Genomic DNA, 19,468 nt, shown 5'->3' with positions numbered 1-19,468 from the left:
TCGTGTACGTCTCTCGTCTTCTAAATCACGTAGTCGTTCATTGATACGACGCTTCATATCATAGTTTTCAGTTTCGTTGAGTTTGGTTTTTTCCTTAGCGATGTGCTCGTCGATTTCGTTCAGTTTCCCCATGTTGTTCACGAGTTCTCCACGCACGCGTTTCACGGCTTCGTCTAAGCCGTGCAGTTCCCTTACCGGAAAGTCAAACCCCGGTAACGGTTTGTCCCAGTAGGTGCTCAACAGTTTTTCTATGCTGTCCGAGGCTTCTGTAGCACGCTGTGGTGTCATTTTATCTCTAGTGGTGAGGTGGGATCTGGTAGCTTGCAGATCTTCAACAACGGCCTTAGGTATTGCACCAACGTAATCATTCATGTTTAGATGTTCACGGATAAATTCGACACCATGGCGGCTGGCTAGAGTTGACAAGGCCAGTGGTTTTTTATTGCGCTTGTTAAAGAGGTCAACCTCTGGTTTAGATTTAAGGCGTAGAACACCCTTTGTATCAATAAAAAAATTATCAATGTATCGGCCCTGTGGATCAACGTAGTATTTATCACTTCTTAAACTTTCGTAATAATCATCTACCGTTGTTGCTAAAAGTTCTTGGTTCAATGGTGAACTAGTAAATGAGGTCTCCTGCTCATCAGATGCCTGGGCACTAGCGCCCGGCATCTCCGTCATATCTATGTCTTCATCCATTAGTATTTAAATATATTTTATTTATATATAACAATGTACGGCAGAAAATTAGATCCTTTCAGAAGATTGAGAGAGCCATTAGGAGCCAGAGCCGTGCGCCAGTCGGTGACCATCACCAACAATCCCAGCAAGATAGACCAGAATCAAACTCTGCTGGTTAGATTTCCAAACCTTGGTGAGAATGACCTCATTGTACCAGGCACTGTTCGACTGGCGTTCAATATCACGTTGACCTCCGACAACGACAAACGCGAGCTAGTGCGTAACGTGGGTCGAGCTATCATCAAGAAAACGACCGTCAAGATCAGCGGTAACGAGGTGCTGAGCATCGACGACAGCGACGTGTTTCACTGCTACAGGGATCTCTGGAAAAGCGAGGGAGAACGAGTCAATGATGTGTACCAGGGTATCAGCAAATCATAGGGTATGTCTTCACGCAAGACCAGCAAGACAAGCTATCGGACGGTCAAAAGGCCATCGCTCGAGCATACGGAAATCGATTCTGCGTGCCGCTCGACTTCGAGTTGCTCACGGGACACGCGCCGTTTTACCAGGCCGCGCTGGGTGATAGGCTTGAATACGAGCTCACGTTTAACGACTATAGCAAAGTAGTGCGTACGCCGAACGGTGATGAGGCTAGTTATGCCATAGACAACATCTCTCTGGAGTTCGACATGGTCACTAGCCCGGAGCTGGCCAGGCAGGTTCGAAGCCAGTACTCTGGGAAGATGGCTATCCTGTACGATCGCGTACTGAGGCATAGATCAGTCGTGCGAGATAAGAGCGACACTGTGTGGAATATCAACCTGAACGTGCCGGCGCGATCGATGAAAGGTATCCTGGTCGTCCCCGTGGAGTATTACGATCCATTCCGGAGGGACAGCGAGAAGTTTTTCAACCCCGAGATTGAAAAGGTGGAAGTGACCATCGAGGGCGTGCCCAACCAGCTGTTCAGTCATGGTATGAGACCACACCAGCAGTGGGATGAGATAAAAAAAGCTACCAGTGGGGGATTACATAACAAAGGACCTGGACCTCGGCTCCGTGCAGATCGGTGAATTCCTGACCACCAAGTACGCCCTATGGTTGGACATGCGATCCACGGATGATGATAAACTGCACGGTAGCGGGCGCCGTATAGATAACGGCAGCGAAGGGATAACCATCCAGATTACTAAGAAGGCTCAACCCGCTGGTAAGTTGAAATTATATCTGTACGTTATTATGGACGCGCAACTTAATATAGACAATGGGAGATTCGTGCAAGCCATCTACTAGTGGGGGAGACCCCCCCACACACCCCAACAATAAACTACCACAACTACCCACTGACCCACACTGCGCCATAGTGTGCGGGCAGACTGGCTGTGGGAAGACCGTTTTCGTGTTGGATATGTTGGAGGGTTACTACAAGGATGTGTTCGATAACATCGTTATCATGTGCCCTACTCTGAGCATGAATAAAACGTACGCGCGACCTTGGGTGATGACGGACCCGGACGTACACAAAATCGACCCTGGAACACGCCTGCAGGACTGGTTGAAAGCTCTTCACGAGAAATTTAAAGGGGAACCGACGCTGTTCATACTGGACGACTGCAGCGCTAATCGCGAGATAACAAAAAAGAGAGACATGCTATCGTACCTGGCCTTCTCCAGCCGGCATGCAAATCACAGCGTCTGGGTGCTAACGCAGAAGTTCAACTCGGTGTTGAAAGACCTCAGGGAGCAGACGCGATGGGTGGCCTTATTTCACTGCAAGGACAGGGATTCGTTCGAGGAGTGTTTGAGAGAGAACGATGTGATGAGTAAATTAGAACGGGAACGGGTGAAGAAACAGCTCGCTGAAACTAAACACGCTAAGCTCGTGCTCAAGACCGACCAACCAGTAGCATATAGAGTGTGCTAAAGCTAAGCAAAGCGAAGCAAAGCTAAGCAAAGCTAAGCAAAGCTAAGCAAAGCTAAGCAAAGCTAAGTATATAGCTATGATATTTGAAGTATTTGTCGTGTGCAACTTAACCTTCATTTCTCTGTGTTTTGTCTGCATCGGGTATTATATAGTTAAAACTAAATCTTACTTGTTATATTATAAGATGGAGTGTGAGGAATTGCTCGAACAATTGTCTGTGGAGGGTTCCCCCACGCCGCCGGCAGGCCCCACTTATGACAAGCGAGAGAAACTGGTGGCGTTGGCTGTTGGCGGCAAAGCCAAACATTACTTTGGAGACTACACTCCGGATAAATTTCACAAAATGTCAGCCGAAGAAATCGATAAGCTGTACGCTAGATACGAGTCCCGGCTCGGAGCAGAAATGACAAAGACAATAGGATCGGCTATGACCCAGATATACACCGGTATTGTGTCATACTTCTTTCCCATTCCACCAGAGCGCCGATTTTACCTGTGGGAGGACCTCGAGAAAGACGCTTTTATCGAACACGCCGTGAGCTCTATCAGCTGCGGGCTGTACCACAAATATGGTATGTTGTTGGCTCCAGTGACGGCGGCGATTATCACGGCAAAACATTGTCAATTTGAGAGAAAGAATAATAATAATAGTATAGATGGATGCTGCACAGGAAACCCCAGTGGAGGTACCCCCCACACCCCCAACAGTGACGGTGGAAACCCCTTCAGTGGGGGTACCCCCCACAGTAACCAGGCAGAAGAATCCTAAGAGAGTAGCTGCCGGTAAAAAGCGGTGGTGTAACCAACATAAAGTGACCACCCCAACCCGACTGTTGTTGGCTGTAGGCGTAACTGCTGCCGTGGTTATAACATGGTTATACGTGGGGGTACCCTCCCACAGTGAGGGAAACTCTGGGGGTGTGGGGGGTACCCCCACGCCGCCGGCAGGCCCCACTGTAGACCCGCATATCATGTTATAATTTTAATATTTTATATCATATACATAATGTCTGAGGGGAAAACGTTCGTCAACGACGCATACCACGCCACAGTGGTAGCCAGTCTAGCCGTAGGGTACGCTCGGTTGACTAAAATGGTGCTTAAACAACCAACTATCAAGCTAGATTTCAACCTGCAGGATATGGGTATGCTCATAATGAACCTTGGTATGGCGATGGCCACAAAAGACATCCTAGTAAAACAAGGAATAATACCTGATAATATAATGAAATAAATATAGGGATGGCCACGATAGCTATGATGGTCGGTGGGGCGTTAGTGAATGCCCTGGCATTTTCCGGGAGTAATTTCCTCTTATCGAAACTACGAGATGATCACGCGGCTGAAATACAGGAAGAAAGGAAGCGGCACGATCTCGCTACTGAGAAATTACAAAGAGCACAGGCTGAGTACGCTAAAAAACGCCTCCAGAGGATCGATTTTATTAACGAACAACTCCAGCGTGAAAACCATGCCGTTCAAACATTCAACGATGTCGATGAAGCAATGAAAGAATACTATCTACTAACTGGTAAACAATTGGAACCGCTCAATAAACCCACACTCGCTCAGTACTACACACCATCCAAGGGACAAATGAATCGTGAACTGGGCTTCATAGTGTTGGGTATAGCGGCTACTGCGTTGGTTGCGAAGCAATTAAATTAAAATACCTATATAAGTAAACATGAGACCCGCTCCATACCGATGCGAATACATACTTATGGGGAAGACCGAGGCCTGTGGTAGGAAATGCAGGAATCAGGGGTTCTGTTGTTCCATATGGGAAGTCCTAACTACACGTGTTCTGTGTGTGGTATCGGGGTTAAAGGACACTACTGTCTATGTAAAGCTCACGGAGCGAACGTAGTCAGACATCAACTCATCTACGAGAATAAAAAAGGCTACATAAAAGAACGTAGGCGACTGCTCAAGATAGCCACTTAAGGGTTACCTCCCTTTACTGTGAAGCAATTAGACATTGGTTCTCTTAGGTGTAAACACTATGTCTACTGTACGCGAGCTGAAGAGGGTCGCAAAACAGAGAGGTGTGATCGGGTATTCTCGAATGCGGAAGTCAGCATTGTTGAGATTACTAGGTTTAGAAGTCCCTCCTACGGTAACACAATTAAAAGCTCAAGCAAAACAGCTTGGATACACGGGTTATTCAAACCTGGGGAGAGCCGGGTTAACCGCATTGTTATCACATGCCCCCGTAGCAAAACCTCCCACTGTAAAACAACTGAAAGCCGAGGCACGCGATTTGAGTTTAGCTGGGTATTCTCGTATGAGAAAACCACAGCTTGTAGAATTATTACGACAGAATAGAGCTATTGACCTACAGTTCGTGCGCACTGAACGCGCTGTAGGCAACTATTTGAGAGGTTGGCGCATGCACGTTGATAGAAACATAGACATTACAGATATCAAGCCTCTGATAGCTGATAAGGTCAACCAGGAACTAAATAACCTAGGAAGTATCAAGTTTCAGATCACAGTGAAAATGTCGCTCGATAAGCAGGTTGGGGGCCCCACAGGGGCCACTGAGTATGTTCAGCCTTACTTCCGAGGTCAACAAGAGGTCGTCACACATACAGAGACCATTGATACATCAATCGATACCAGTTTTCAGCAGATACGAGAATACCTAGAACGCTACACACACTTGGGGTCCGGGTGGGCTGTAGATAAAATCGATAATGTCTATCTAGACATAGCTAACTACGTGCCGTTCAGAGGCGGGTCATACCTAGCCTTGCCTCCCTACTATAGGAACAAACATGCCATAGTAAACGTTACGAATAGAGGAAACGATTGCCTGAGGTTAGCTATCAGGTCAGCCTTATTTCCAGCTGGCGCTAATTCAGATAGGCTTTCTAGCTATCCCCAAGATGATGGGCTCAATTGGGATGGTATAGATGAACCCACCCCCATATCCCAGATCACTAAAGTAGAAAAACAGAATAATCTGGCTATAAATGTTTTTGGGCACGAAGGTAACACAACAATAGTACACAGGGTCAGCCCGGTGAAGGATCGCCAAGTTATCAATATATTCATGATCCAGCGAGGTGACAAGTATCACTACACATGGATAAAACACTTTAGCAGGCTGTTGTATGACCAATCAGCATACAAAGGAAAGACCCACTTCTGTGAACGATGTCTACATGGCTTCACCCGAGCTGATTTATTAGAATCCCACCGGGATGATTGTCAAGGTGTGGGGCAGACGGCCATACGAGTCGACATGCCTAAGGAAGGTGATAATATCCTAAAATTCTGTAACCACAAGAACCAAATGTCTGTGCCTTATATCATATACGCCGACTTCGAAGCCTTGGTGGTGGGCGATTCCCCCACACACCCCAGTGGTGCCGCCGGCGAGGCTCCCAGTGGTAGCTTCACCCATAAGACACAAGAGCATAAAGCCTGTTCGTTTGGATACATTGTCGTCCGTTGTGACGGGGAAACAAAAGCTCCGGTAGTATACATATGGAAATTAATTAAGCAACACCAAATTCAAAGACACATAAAAACTTAACAAAGTTTAACGAAGTAATTTTGATGATTGATTATTCAATTTTGATGTATTGACATACAGCATGAGCTTTTCATGGGTTGATATGACGCGCGTGAAGCTTGCACAGCGCACGTGCATTGCTTTAACCTCAACTTTCGAAAAATGCACTTTTTCCCTGGGGTGTTTACAAGCGCAGGTTGTCGATTGCATTCGGTTTTTCATTCATTTCAATGTCATGGCACGTAGGAAATTATCAGAGGCCACTCGTTGGCAAATAATCGGCATGAGGAATGCTGGTATGTCTCTAAGACAAATCGGGACTCAAATCGGACGACATCATTCCATAATTTCAAAACTTTTGAAAAAATACCGGGCCACTAATGAAGTTAAAGACCTGCCTAGACCAGGAAGACCCAGGAAGACCACAGTCCGGGAGGACAGAGCTTTACTGAGACTTGTACGGCGCAGGTCCTTCGACTCGAGCTCTCGGTTGAGACAGGAGTGGCTTCCAGGGAGACCCATCTCGAACAGGACTGTTCGGAATCGTCTGAAAGCTGCAGGATACCGGGCAAGGAGGCCAATCAAGCGACCCAGACTGTCTCCAGCCCATAAGGCAGCCCGACTGGCCTGGTGTAATGACCGTTTGCACTGGAACATTGCCTCTTGGAGGAAGGTCCATTTCTCAGATGAGAGCCGGTTCTTGCTGCACATGGTGGACGGTCGTACTCGGGTCTGGAGGCAGAGGAACACAGCAATGGCTCCACGGAACATCCAGGAGACTGTGGCCTTTGGGGGAGGTTCCGTTATGGTATGGGGGTGCATTTCCATGAACTGCAAGTTGGATATCATTACCATCCGTGGCAACCTTAACGGTGTTCGTTACCAACAGGAGGTTCTTGACAGGGCTGTGGTACCTCATTTTGAGAACCATCCTCTGGCAACGAGACCCATATTTATGGACGACAATGCTAGACCTCACAGGGCGCATGCTGTAAATGATTTTTTGCGGCAAAATGCAATTGACAGAATTCCATGGCCTGCCATGAGCCCTGACCTCAACCCCATTGAACATTTGTGGGACTTTATTGGCCGTCGTGTGAGGCAGAGAGACCCACCAGTCCATAATCTCAACGAATTGACGGCTGCCCTGCATGAGGAGTGGAACAGGATCCCCCAGAATCAGATCCGGAGACTCATCCAAGGAATGAGGAGGCGTCTGGAATCGGTGGTGCGTGCGCAGGGAGGACACACTAGATATTGATGAAAGTCGGTGTGCAGACTCTCAGATGACTGTTCTTTCTTTCCATGTGACATTTGTGTTAATACACCTGACAACAACGTCTGTGGATGAATAGTAAATTGTGTCCATTTTTTCATGAATTTAAGACAGTTTTAAGAATTTCGATTTCGTTGCAATAAAGCAAAGTCTTGATACTTTTTCCCTTTAAGTTGTTTGTCAGAGATCGTCTGTTGAATAAAAAAGTGTCAAACTATATCAACCCGGCATATTTTGATTGTCAGAACACTTCAAAGTTGCTCCAATAGAAAAAATTGGGGTGTTGCTTGATTAACTTCCAGGTGTATATATAGGGGGCCTGACGCGGCTGAAAGGTTTCTAAAGTGTTTGCAGGAGGAAGAAAAAATTATTAGGAATGCATTGTATAAAATCGCTCCCATGCGTCTGACCCGAGTCGACAGGCTAGCCCACGCTAGTAGCACTAACTGTCACGTGTGTGAATCACCACTTAACGGTGATTCGGTGAGAGATCACTGTCACATAACTGGTAAGTATAGAGGCGCCGCTCACAACGCGTGCAACCTCAAGCTTAAAATCAACCCTAAGACAATAAACATCCCCGTTGTCTTTCACAACTTGAGAGGGTACGACTCACACTTGATCATGCAGGCCATCGCGAAAATCGATGGTAATATAACGTGCATCCCCAACAACATGGAGAGATACATCTCCTTCAGCTTAAACGGACTTAGGTTCATTGACTCGTTTCAGTTCCTCCTGTCGTCACTCGACAGTCTGGTCAAGGCCAACAATACCTTCCCTATCACCGATCGATACACAGACGCCGAGACTAGACCCCTGCTTATGAGGAAGGGTGTGTACCCCTATGAGTACATGGATAGTTGGGCCAAGTTCACCGAGACCAGACTACCCCCTATTGACTGCTTTTATAGCAAGCTGAATGAGGCGTCCGTCTCACGAGATGATTACTCGCACGCGACTAACGTATGGAATAAACTGGGTTGTAAGAACCTGGGTGATTATCACGACCTGTACTTGAGGACAGATGTACTGTTGTTAGCCGACGTGTTTGAGACGTTTAGGCGGACGTGTTTAAAGCAGTATAAACTCGACCTCGAAAACCATGCCGTTCAAACATTCAACGATGTCGATGAAGCAATGAAAGAATACTATCTACTAACTGGTAAACAATTGGAACCGCTCAATAAACCCACACTCGCTCAGTACTACACACCATCCAAGGGACAAATGAATCGTGAACTGGGCTTCATAGTGTTGGGTATAGCGGCTACTGCGTTGGTTGCGAAGCAATTAAATTAAAATACCTATATAAGTAAACATGAGACCCGCTCCATACCGATGCGAATACATACTTATGGGGAAGACCGAGGCCTGTGGTAGGAAATGCAGGAATCAGGGGTTCTGTTGTTTCCATATGGGAAGTCCTAACTACACGTGTTCTGTGTGTGGTATCGGGGTTAAAGGACACTACTGTCTATGTAAAGCTCACGGAGCGAACGTAGTCAGACATCAACTCATCTACGAGAATAAAAAAGGCTACATAAAAGAACGTAGGCGACTGCTCAAGATAGCCACTTAAGGGTTACCTCCCTTTACTGTGAAGCAATTAGACATTGGTTCTCTTAGGTGTAAACACTATGTCTACTGTACGCGAGCTGAAGAGGGTCGCAAAACAGAGAGGTGTGATCGGGTATTCTCGAATGCGGAAGTCAGCATTGTTGAGATTACTAGGTTTAGAAGTCCCTCCTACGGTAACACAATTAAAAGCTCAAGCAAAACAGCTTGGATACACGGGTTATTCAAACCTGGGGAGAGCCGGGTTAACCGCATTGTTATCACATGCCCCCGTAGCAAAACCTCCCACTGTAAAACAACTGAAAGCCGAGGCACGCGATTTGAGTTTAGCTGGGTATTCTCGTATGAGAAAACCACAGCTTGTAGAATTATTACGACAGAATAGAGCTATTGACCTACAGTTCGTGCGCACTGAACGCGCTGTAGGCAACTATTTGAGAGGTTGGCGCATGCACGTTGATAGAAACATAGACATTACAGATATCAAGCCTCTGATAGCTGATAAGGTCAACCAGGAACTAAATAACCTAGGAAGTATCAAGTTTCAGATCACAGTGAAAATGTCGCTCGATAAGCAGGTTGGGGGCCCCACAGGGGCCACTGAGTATGTTCAGCCTTACTTCCGAGGTCAACAAGAGGTCGTCACACATACAGAGACCATTGATACATCAATCGATACCAGTTTTCAGCAGATACGAGAATACCTAGAACGATACACACACTTGGGGTCCGGGTGGGCTGTAGATAAAATCGATAATGTCTATCTAGACATAGCTAACTACGTGCCGTTCAGAGGCGGGTCATACCTAGCCTTGCCTCCCTACTATAGGAACAAACATGCCATAGTAAACGTTACGAATAGAGGAAACGATTGCCTGAGGTTAGCTATCAGGTCAGCCTTATTTCCAGCTGGCGCTAATTCAGATAGGCTTTCTAGCTATCCCCAAGATGATGGGCTCAATTGGGATGGTATAGATGAACCCACCCCCATATCCCAGATCACTAAAGTAGAAAAACAGAATAATCTGGCTATAAATGCTTTTGGGCACGAAGGTAACACAACAATAGTACACAGGGTCAGCCCGGTGAAGGATCGCCAAGTTATCAATATATTCATGATCCAGCGAGGTGACAAGTATCACTACACATGGATAAAACACTTTAGCAGGCTGTTGTATGACCAATCAGCATACAAAGGAAAGACCCACTTCTGTGAACGATGTCTACATGGCTTCACCCGAGCTGATTTATTAGAATCCCACCGGGATGATTGTCAAGGTGTGGGGCAGACGGCCATACGAGTCGACATGCCTAAGGAAGGTGATAATATCCTAAAATTCTGTAACCACAAGAACCAAATGTCTGTGCCTTATATCATATACGCCGACTTCGAAGCCTTGGTGGTGGGCGATTCCCCCACACACCCCAGTGGTGCTGCCGGCGAGGCTCCCAGTGGTAGCTTCACCCATAAGACACAAGAGCATAAAGCCTGTTCGTTTGGATACATTGTCGTCCGTTGTGACGGGGAAACAAAAGCTCCGGTAGTATATAGGGGGCCTGACGCGGCTGAAAGGTTTCTAAAGTGTTTGCAGGAGGAAGAAAAAATTATTAGGAATGCATTGTATAAAATCGCTCCCATGCGTCTGACCCGAGTCGACAGGCTAGCCCACGCTAGTAGCACTAACTGTCACGTGTGTGAATCACCACTTAACGGTGATTCGGTGAGAGATCACTGTCACATAACTGGTAAGTATAGAGGCGCCGCTCACAACGCGTGCAACCTCAAGCTTAAAATCAACCCTAAGACAATAAACATCCCCGTTGTCTTTCACAACTTGAGAGGGTACGACTCACACTTGATCATGCAGGCCATCGCGAAAATCGATGGTAATATAACGTGCATCCCCAACAACATGGAGAGATACATCTCCTTCAGCTTAAACGGACTTAGGTTCATTGACTCGTTTCAGTTCCTCCTGTCGTCACTCGACAGTCTGGTCAAGGCCAACAATACCTTCCCTATCACCGATCGATACACAGACGCCGAGACTAGACCCCTGCTTATGAGGAAGGGTGTGTACCCCTATGAGTACATGGATAGTTGGGCCAAGTTCACCGAGACCAGACTACCCCCTATTGACTGCTTTTATAGCAAGCTGAATGAGGCGTCCGTCTCACGAGATGATTACTCGCACGCGACTAACGTATGGAATAAACTGGGTTGTAAGAACCTGGGTGATTATCACGACCTGTACTTGAGGACAGATGTACTGTTGTTAGCCGACGTGTTTGAGACGTTTAGGCGGACGTGTTTAAAGCAGTATAAACTCGACCTCGAAAACCATGCCGTTCAAACATTCAACGATGTCGATGAAGCAATGAAAGAATACTATCTACTAACTGGTAAACAATTGGAACCGCTCAATAAACCCACACTCGCTCAGTACTACACACCATCCAAGGGACAAATGAATCGTGAACTGGGCTTCATAGTGTTGGGTATAGCGGCTACTGCGTTGGTTGCGAAGCAATTAAATTAAAATACCTATATAAGTAAACATGAGACCCGCTCCATACCGATGCGAATACATACTTATGGGGAAGACCGAGGCCTGTGGTAGGAAATGCAGGAATCAGGGGTTCTGTTGTTTCCATATGGGAAGTCCTAACTACACGTGTTCTGTGTGTGGTATCGGGGTTAAAGGACACTACTGTCTATGTAAAGCTCACGGAGCGAACGTAGTCAGACATCAACTCATCTACGAGAATAAAAAAGGCTACATAAAAGAACGTAGGCGACTGCTCAAGATAGCCACTTAAGGGTTACCTCCCTTTACTGTGAAGCAATTAGACATTGGTTCTCTTAGGTGTAAACACTATGTCTACTGTATGCGAGCTGAAGAGGGTCGCAAAACAGAGAGGTGTGATCGGGTATTCTCGAATGCGGAAGTCAGCATTGTTGAGATTACTAGGTTTAGAAGTCCCTCCTACGGTAACACAATTAAAAGCTCAAGCAAAACAGCTTGGATACACGGGTTATTCAAACCTGGGGAGAGCCGGGTTAACCGCATTGTTATCACATGCCCCCGTAGCAAAACCTCCCACTGTAAAACAACTGAAAGCCGAGGCACGCGATTTGAGTTTAGCTGGGTATTCTCGTATGAGAAAACCACAGCTTGTAGAATTATTACGACAGAATAGAGCTATTGACCTACAGTTCGTGCGCACTGAACGCGCTGTAGGCAACTATTTGAGAGGTTGGCGCATGCACGTTGATAGAAACATAGACATTACAGATATCAAGCCTCTGATAGCTGACAAGGTCAACCAGGAACTAAATAACCTAGGAAGTATCAAGTTTCAGATCACAGTGAAAATGTCGCTCGATAAGCAGGTTGGGGGCCCCACAGGGGCCACTGAGTATGTTCAGCCTTACTTCCGAGGTCAACAAGAGGTCGTCACACATACAGAGACCATTGATACATCAATCGATACCAGTTTTCAGCAGATACGAGAATACCTAGAACGCTACACACACTTGGGGTCCGGGTGGGCTGTAGATAAAATCGATAATGTCTATCTAGACATAGCTAACTACGTGCCGTTCAGAGGCGGGTCATACCTAGCCTTGCCTCCCTACTATAGGAACAAACATGCCATAGTAAACGTTACGAATAGAGGAAACGATTGCCTGAGGTTAGCTATCAGGTCAGCCTTATTTCCAGCTGGCGCTAATTCAGATAGGCTTTCTAGCTATCCCCAAGATGATGGGCTCAATTGGGATGGTATAGATGAACCCACCCCCATATCCCAGATCACTAAAGTAGAAAAACAGAATAATCTGGCTATAAATGTTTTTGGGCACGAAGGTAACACAACAATAGTACACAGGGTCAGCCCGGTGAAGGATCGCCAAGTTATCAATATATTCATGATCCAGCGAGGTGACAAGTATCACTACACATGGATAAAACACTTTAGCAGGCTGTTGTATGACCAATCAGCATACAAAGGAAAGACCCACTTCTGTGAACGATGTCTACATGGCTTCACCCGAGCTGATTTATTAGAATCCCACCTGGATGATTGTCAAGGTGTGGGGCAGACGGCCATACGAGTCGACATGCCTAAGGAAGGTGATAATATCCTAAAATTCTGTAACCACAAGAACCAAATGTCTGTGCCTTATATCATATACGCCGACTTCGAAGCCTTGGTGGTGGGCGATTCCCCCACACACCCCAGTGGTGCCGCCGGCGAGGCTCCCAGTGGTAGCTTCACCCATAAGACACAAGAGCATAAAGCCTGTTCGTTTGGATACATTGTCGTCCGTTGTGACGGGGAAACGAAAGCTCCGGTAGTATATAGGGGGCCTGACGCGGCTGAAAGGTTTCTAAAGTGTTTGCAGGAGGAAGAAAAAATTATTAGGAATGCATTGTATAAAATCGCTCCCATGCGTCTGACCCGAGTCGACAGGCTAGCCCACGCTAGTAGCACTAACTGTCACGTGTGTGAATCACCACTTAACGGTGATTCGGTGAGAGATCACTGTCACATAACTGGTAAATATAGAGGCGCCGCTCACAACGCGTGCAACCTCAAGCTTAAAATCAACCCTAAGACAATAAACATCCCCGTTGTCTTTCACAACTTGAGAGGGTATGACTCACACTTGATCATGCAGGCCATCGCGAAAATCGATGGTAATATAACGTGCATCCCCAACAACATGGAGAGATACATCTCCTTCAGCTTAAACGGACTTAGGTTCATTGACTCGTTTCAGTTCCTCCTGTCGTCACTCGACAGTCTGGTCAAGGCCAACAATACCTTCCCTATCACCGATCGATACACAGACGCCGAGACTAGACCCCTGCTTATGAGGAAGGGTGTGTACCCCTATGAGTACATGGATAGTTGGGCCAAGTTCACCGAGACCAGACTACCCCCTATTGACTGCTTTTATAGCAAGCTGAATGAGGCGTCCGTCTCACGAGATGATTACTCGCACGCGACTAACGTATGGAATAAACTGGGTTGTAAGAACCTGGGTGATTATCACGACCTGTACTTGAGGACAGATGTACTGTTGTTAGCCGACGTGTTTGAGACGTTTAGGCGGACGTGTTTAAAGCAGTATAAACTCGACCCCGCATGGTATTACACCAGCCCAGGTCTGTCGTGGGACGCCTTGCTTAAAAAGACCGGAGTTAATTTGGAATTGCTCACAGATTACGACATGCACCTATTCATTGAGAAAGGTTTGCGAGGTGGGATTTCCATGGCATCCAAACGATACGCGAAAGCAAATAATCAATACGTGAAAGGTTACGATCCTAACAAACCAACCAATCACATTCTCTACCTCGACGCAAACAACCTGTACGGCTGGGCCATGAGCCAGTATCTACCTACAGGGGGATTCGAATGGGTACCCCACGTTGATGTTATGGGGGTTGCACCAGATTCGAACAAAGGGTATATCCTCGAGGTTGACTTAGAGTATACCAAGGAATTACACACATCGCACAACAGCTACGCCCTGGCCCCCGAACGTATGAGGGTTAACCCAGACTGGATGTCTGAGTACCAACATAACTTGGTAGGTGGGCGTGTGACAGACGTTGAAAAACTCGTGCCTAACTTAATGAATAAGACCAAGTACATCGTTCACTATCGCAACCTACAGCTGTACCTGTCGTTGGGTATGAGGCTGACCAAAATACACAGGGTGCTCATGTTCGACCAGAGCCCATGGATGGAGCCCTACATCAGAATGAACACAGACCTACGAAAAAAAGCCACCAGTGATTTTGAGAAAAATCTCTACAAGCTCATGAACAACTCGGTGTTTGGTAAGACTATGGAGAACCTGAGGAAACGCGTGACCGTGAAGCTGGTTCGGTCGAGTGAGGAAGACAAGCTCAGGAGATTGATAGCCAGTCCGGCATTCAACCGTAGTAAGATATTCACAGACAACCTGGTTGCCCTACACATGAAGAAAAGCCACATAAAATTCAACCGGCCTGTTTACGTGGGGATGAGCATCCTCGATTTATCCAAACACCTGATGTACGACTTTTACTACAACGAGCTCAAGAAACAGTACGGTGACAGGTGTGAAGTGCTGTACACTGACACGGATTCCCTGCTGATGGAGATTCGAACCGAGGACGTGTACGAGGACATGAAAAAACACCTCGATTTATACGACACCAGCGACTACCCTAAGACCCATACCCTACACAGTACGGTAAATAAAAAGGTCCTAGGTAAGATGAAGGACGAGTGTGCTGGCACGCCCATAGCCGAGTACATAGGTTTGAGACCTAAGATGTACTCCATACTGAAAGCCGACAATAGTGAGATCCGGAAGGCTAAGGGGGTTAAGAAGTATGTGGTGAAACAACACATCAAACACGCCAGATTCAAGGAAGCCCTGTTCAAGACCCGTACCTTTAGGCATAAAATGAACACACTTAGAAGTGATGGACATAAGATATACGGACTGACTATAAACAAGACATCCCTGTCGCCTATGGACACTAAACGTTGGATAGCTATTGATGGGATAAACACATACGCGTATGGACATGAAAAAATTTGAGGCTATTTACTACAGCCCGCGTGGGTACTGGAAAGGAGCTAGCGCAGTAAATAAGCTAGCTAAAATAGCGCGAGTACCCCCGGAGGAAGCCAAAGCGTGGCTTGAAAAACAAGCCCTGTGGCAGATCTATTTGCCGGCACCACGCTACGTGCCTAGAAGGAGGTTCGGTATTAACATACCTAATAGCGTTCACCAGGCAGACCTACTGTTCCTACCCCACGACAAGAGGTACAAGTATGCCTTAACCGTAGTGGACGTAGCCAGTCGTTACAAGGAAGCCGAACCCTTGACCACGAAAGATTCGGCCCAGGTAGCCAGAGGATTCGAACGCATATACAAACGCAGCCCGCTGACGTGGCCAACAGAGCTGCAAGTTGACCCCGGACGGGAGTTCATGGGTGCCGTGTCACAACTGCTAGCCAAACACGATACAAAGGTCAGGCGTGGCACGGCCGGAGCCCATCGCAGCCAAGCCATAGTTGAGAGATTTAATAGGACTTTGGCTGAGTGCTTGTTCGGCTATCAGTATGCTAGGGAGATAGCCACCCCTGGAAAACGATCGACTGAATGGGTCACGAGGTTACCCAAGGTGGTGTCGGCAATCAACCATGAAGTCACCCGTCTCACCGGTAAGAAACCGGCAGACGCTATCAAACTAAAATCAATAGTTGCAGAGTCGGCCGCTCCATTGCGTGGGAAGGAGAAACAGATACCAGATAGGGCCCTAGTGAGGTATCTATACCAGCCGGGGGAACACGAGGGTGATAGCCGTAAGCGGGCCACCGATCCTATATGGTCACTCAAAACTTACAACATAGATAAAGTGGATATGAAAGCCGACGAACCTAACTTGTACTACTTGAGGGATGGGCCGGGTAGGGGGTTTGTAAGAGAAGAATTATTGATCGTACCGTACGGCACAGTGTTACCTCCAACACACGTTAAGTAGTAGGGGTAATAGTAGCAAGATCTAAGGGCCCAACCAAAGCCTTATTTAGTAAATAAGGCTTTGTAGAGACTTTTCTTGAAAGTGAGCCAAAACCCCTATTCCCTATACTACTCATCGTCATCTGTGGCTACATTCCTTGGATTCCTTGAATTTGAATTAGGACACACAGCTCTTACGTGACCGAGTCTTCTGCATTTAAAACATAGTGACATACGTCCAGGAGCAGTAATCATCATAGTCTCTCCATCTTCAAAGCGGACTATATATGGAATAGCATTCCTGCCCTCATCACTCACTTCCAACTTAACAATGGCCAATCCACTGTTGCACGTCAGATCGCCTGACACAATAGTGTTGTCCCACGCAACATCAAGCACATGTCCAAACTGCGAAAAATACTTGGCTAAAAAGCTTAGCCTCAAGTTCAGAGGTAGCCAGTGGCATCTCAGTTTTACTGTCTGTTTCTCGTAAGGGGAGATAATGATCCGAATCCCCTGGCTTGTCACAAGGGCACCGACTTTACACAATTTATCCGCTGCACTCCTGCTTTTAAACGTAATAAACCATCTGTGACTCTTCTTTTTCCAAATCCCACGAACATCCTCAGGTTTAGTATATGGTCTCACTAATGAAAACAGTGAAGATCGGTCGATGTTCCGGCACTCTGACGTATCCAGGGCAATGGTGCACTTTGCCACATATGGGTCATAGTACTGTGGGTCAATCTTCCCTCCAGGAACAGCACTGGCCAGAGCCATAACGACCACTTGAAACAGCAAATGGGGGGAGTCCGCAGACAAAAGGCTACGCCTTGCCCACCCGTCGACCTGAAAATGCAAACTCAAAAACGCTTTGCACAAAAACCAAAACCTCAGATGAACCTCATTGGCTATGGTACCGCCACTGCGCAAAGCTAATGTTATAAGGTGTCCATAAATCTATTGTTGTTTCAAGGACCTACCAGCACCTAGTTTCAACTAATTTGCATACCTTAACAAAACCAACAGGCCGATTTATTTAGCCACAAGCCGTGACACTGATTGGAAATATCCATCCATGTAAGTGCGACTCTAGTAACTATCTGGGGATTAATACAGTTTATACAGACACCCTAAATCTCAATCAAACAGTCTTAGATTCATTTAACGCCGACACCAATGATGAGAGAAGTGAAGGCTTAAGTCATCGTAGGACATGCGTTTATGTCAAGAGCAAGGCGCATGCGCGCGATAGCTGTAGTCGGCGGGAATAATCATTCATTCAAAGATACTTAGGCGGAGACTGTGATAATGGGAGAATGAATAAAGGGTGGCATAAATTTTTAAACGAATGAAATAGACATGGTATATTTCTGGATGCCGAGGCAAACTATGCCACGTGGGTATGTTCAAGAAAAAGGAGAGAAATTATAAGAGTTAGAATGCAGTGTGTTCACTTCATATGTAAAGGACGTGTAAATGTCAAGTCATTTACGAACATCAGCTTTGACCACTGTTGCCAAATGAATGATGGATTCACTTGCAAGTTTCAGTTATGGAATGGAAAGAATAAAAATATGGAACGCTTCACGAATTTGCGTGTCATCCTTGCGCAGGGGCCATGCTAATCTTCTCTCTATCGTTCCAATTTTAGTATATGTACTGCGTTAGCAATACACTCCAATTTACGCATAACGTCGTTTTATAGGAAGGAGGTCTGACATAAATTTCAAAGAGGTGCAATATATATACATGTTATTGGTTTGTGCTGCTATTTAATTCATACATAGTAGTCACAAGAATTTCAGCATTGTGGATGCCTTTAACCGTTTTCTTTTTGTTTTGTGGTAGTAATTTCAGTGGCTTTCATATATATGATAACATGTTTTGGAAGCGGTTTTCATCATTCATAATTGACACCGACGCCGAATGAACAGCATTACATCACATCCGTCTACAGCCAAGCATGTGATATGTACAACGTTTTCCAAACGACATAAACGTGCTACCTGTCGTCTGAGCTGTCCAAGGGCAATGCACTCTAGTAACACACTGTGAAATCGCTCACATGTACATGGCTTTGTATATCAATAATACAGAGAATTAGTTTTTTTAAAAGACCGGGTATTCTTTTACACTGACGTTATATATGTTTAATGACAAGCCATTTATGAGAAAAGGATGCTAGACTTACCAGATTATAATGTCAAGGATGTACAGGAGGCGAATGTAAACCACAAGGTTCCTTGTGCATGTTTGAAGTTCTATTCTTGAATTACATATGAGGCTCCCGTAGGAGCTAGCAAAAATTGCGCATGCCGCCCAGTGAAGGGCGTCAGCGCGGGGTATTGGGATTAGTTTTCAACTAGCAATAACCACGCCTCGGATGAACCTCATTGGCTATGGTACCGCCACTGCGCAAAGCTAATGTTATAAGGTGTCCATAAATCTATTGTTGTTTCAAGGACCTACCAGCACCTAGTTTCAACTAATTTGCATACCTTAACAAAAACAACAGGCCGATTTATTTAGCCACAAGCCGTGACACTGATTGGAAATATCCATCCATGTAAGTGCGACTCTAGTAACTATCTGGGGATTAATACAGTTTATACAGACACCCTAAATCTCAATCAAACAGTCTTAGATTCATTTAACGCCGACACCAATGATGAGAGAAGTGAAGGCTTAAGTCATCGTAGGACATGCGTTTATGTCAAGAGCAAGGCGCATGCGCGCGATAGCTGTAGTCGGCGGGAATAATCATTCATTCAAAGATACTTACTTAGGCGGAGACTGTGATAATGGGAGAATGAATAAAGGGTGGCATAAATTTTTAAACGAATGAAATAGACATGGTATATTTCTGGATGCCGAGGCAAACTATGCCACGTGGGTATGTTCAAGAAAAAGGAGAGAAATTATAAGAGTTAGAATGCAGTGTGTTCA

The 19,468-nt window shown here is 46.1% G+C and overlaps 2 non-coding genes across 2 annotated transcripts; both read right to left on the bottom strand.

Moving 5' to 3' along the window:
• Positions 1-18,090: 18,090 nt before the first annotated feature.
• Positions 18,091-18,196, bottom strand: LOC137292386 (U6 spliceosomal RNA). Its single transcript, XR_010957437.1, has one exon. It is a non-coding gene; the product is annotated as a U6 spliceosomal RNA (small nuclear RNA).
• Positions 18,197-18,806: 610 nt separating this feature from the next.
• LOC137292267 (U4 spliceosomal RNA) lies at positions 18,807-18,945 on the bottom strand. Its single transcript, XR_010957326.1, has one exon. It is a non-coding gene; the product is annotated as a U4 spliceosomal RNA (small nuclear RNA).
• Between the last annotated feature and the right edge of the window lie 523 nt (positions 18,946-19,468).

The sequence above is a fragment of the Haliotis asinina genome, chromosome 7 (genome assembly GCF_037392515.1).
Source record: "Haliotis asinina isolate JCU_RB_2024 chromosome 7, JCU_Hal_asi_v2, whole genome shotgun sequence".
NCBI classification, from domain to species: domain Eukaryota; kingdom Metazoa; phylum Mollusca; class Gastropoda; order Lepetellida; family Haliotidae; genus Haliotis; species Haliotis asinina.
Note: the sequence above shows the minus strand (reverse complement) of the source record. Positions and strands in the feature narration are given on the sequence as shown.